This window comes from Gnatocerus cornutus, unplaced genomic scaffold, assembly GCF_029298725.1.
Source record: "Gnatocerus cornutus isolate USDA-ARS CGAHR unplaced genomic scaffold, icGnaCorn1.1 ctg00000061.1, whole genome shotgun sequence".
NCBI lineage: Eukaryota > Metazoa > Arthropoda > Insecta > Coleoptera > Tenebrionidae > Gnatocerus > Gnatocerus cornutus.
This window is the reverse complement of record NW_028275406.1, coordinates 290,488-293,104: the sequence shown is the minus strand read 5'-3', so window position 1 is coordinate 293,104 and position 2,617 is coordinate 290,488.

Genomic DNA, 2,617 nt, shown 5'->3' with positions numbered 1-2,617 from the left:
AAATTCTTACAGAAAACCGCATATTTCGATGCAAAACGATTATTTCTCGCCGATTTTCGTTGTTTTCTGGCTTGAATTCGCAAAGAAGAGCACGAAATCTACAAAATCATGACTTTTTACCAAGCTTCAACGGCTGAATTGCAAGATAACAGCAGAATTCTGCACGAAATCATCAAAATTCTTACAGAAAACCGCATATTTCGATGCAAAACGACGATTTCTCGCCGATTTTCGTTGTTTTCTGGCTTGAATTCGCAAAGAAGAGCACGAAATCTACAAAATCATGACTTTTTACCAAGATTCAACAGCTGAATTGCAAGAAAACAGCAGAATTCTGCACGAAATCATCAAAATTCTTAGAGAAAACTGCATATTTCGATGCAAAACAACGATTTCTCGACGATTTTCGTTGTTTTCTATCTTGAATTCGCCAAGAAGAACACGAAATCTACAAAAACATCACTTTTTACCAAGATTCTACGGCTGAATTGCAAGAAAACAGCAGAATTCTGCTCGAAATCATCAAAATTCTTACAGAAAACCGCATATTTCGATGCAAAACGACGATTTCTCGCCGATTTTCGTGGTTTTCTGGCTTGAATTCGCAAAGAAGAGCACGAAATCTACAAAATCATCACTTTTTACCAAGATTCTACGGCTGAATTGCAAGAAAACAGCAGAATTCTGCACGAAATCATCAAAATTCTTACAGAAAACCGCATATTTCGATGCAAAACAACGATTTCTCGCCGATTTTCGTTGTTTTCTGGTTTGAATTCGCAAAGAAGAGCACGAAATCTACAAAATCATCACTTTTTACCAAGATTCTACGGCTGAATTGCAAGAAAACAGCAGAATTCTGCACGAAATCATCAAAATTCTTACAGAAAACCGCATATTTCGATGCAAAACAACGATTTCTCGCCGATTTTCGTTGTTTTCTGGCTTGAATTCGCAAAGAAGAGCACGAAATCTACAAAATCATGACTTTTTACCAAGATTCAACGGCTGAATTGCAAGAAAACAGCAGAATTCTGCACGAAATCATCAAAATTCTTAGAGAAAACTGCATATTTCGATGCAAAACAACGATTTCTCGCCGATTTTCGTTGTTTTCTATCTTGAATTCGCCAAGAAGAGCACGAAATCTACAAAATCATGACTTTTTACCAAGATTCAACGGCTGAATTGCAAGAAAACAGCAGAATTCTGCACGAAATCGTCAAAATTCTTAGAGAAAACCGCATATTTCGATGCAAAACGACGATTTCTCGCCGATTTTCGTTGTTTTCTGGCTTGAATTCGCAAAGAAGAGCACGAAATCTACAAAATCATCACTTTTTACCAAGATTCAACGGCTGAATTGCAAGAAAACAGCAGAATTCTGCACGAAATCATCAAAATTCTTACAGAAAACGCATATTTCGATGCAAAACGATTATTTCTCGCCGATTTTCGTTGTTTTCTGGCTTGAATTCGCAAAGAAGAGCCCGAAATCTACAAAATCATGACTTTTTACCAAGCTTCAACGGCTGAATTGCAAGATAACAGCAGAATTCTGCACAAAATCATCAAAATTCTTACAGAAAACCGCATATTTCGATGCAAAACGACGATTTCTCGCCGATTTTCGTTGTTTTCTGGCTTGAATTCGCAAAGAAGAGCACGAAATCTACAAAATCATGACTTTTTACCAAGATTCAACGGCTGAATTGCAAGAAAACAGCAGAATTCTGCACGAAATCATCAAAATTCTTACAGAAAACCGCATATTTCGATGCAAAACGATTATTTCTCGCCGATTTTCGTTTTTTTCTGGCTTGAATTCGCAAAGAAGAGCACGAAATCTACAAAATCATGACTTTTTACCAAGATTCAACAGCTGAGTTGCAAGATAACAGCAGAATTCTGCACGAAATCATCAAAATTCTTACAGAAAACCGCATATTTCGATGCAAAACGACGATTTCTCGCCGATTTTCGTTGTTTTCTGGCTTGAATTCGCAAAGAGGAGCACGAAATCTACAAAATCATGACTCTTTACCAAGATTCAACGGCTGAATGCAAGAAAACAGCAGAATTCTGCACGAAATCATCAAAATTCTTACAGAAAACCGCATATTTCGATGCAAAACAACGATTTCTCGCCGATTTTCGTTGTTTTCTGGCTTGAATTCGCAAAGAAGAGCACGAAATCTACAAAATCATCACTTTTTACCAAGATTCTACGGCTGAATTGCAAGAAAACAGCTGAATTCTGCACGAAATCATCAAAATTCTTACAGAAAACCGCATATTTCGATGCAAAACGACGATTTCTCGCCGATTTTCGTTGTTTTCTGGCTTGAATTCGCAAAGAAGAGCACGAAATCTACAAAATCATCACTTTTTACCAAGATTCTACAGCTGAGTTGCAAGAAAACAGCAGAATTCTGCACGAAATCATCAAAATACTTACAGAAAACCGCATATTTCGATGCAAAACAACGATTTCTCGCCGATTTTCGTTGTTTTCTGGCTTGAATTCGCAAAGAAGAGCACGAAATCTACAAAATCATTACTTTTTACCAAGATTCTACGGCTGAATTGCAAGAAAACAGCAGAATTCTGCACGAAA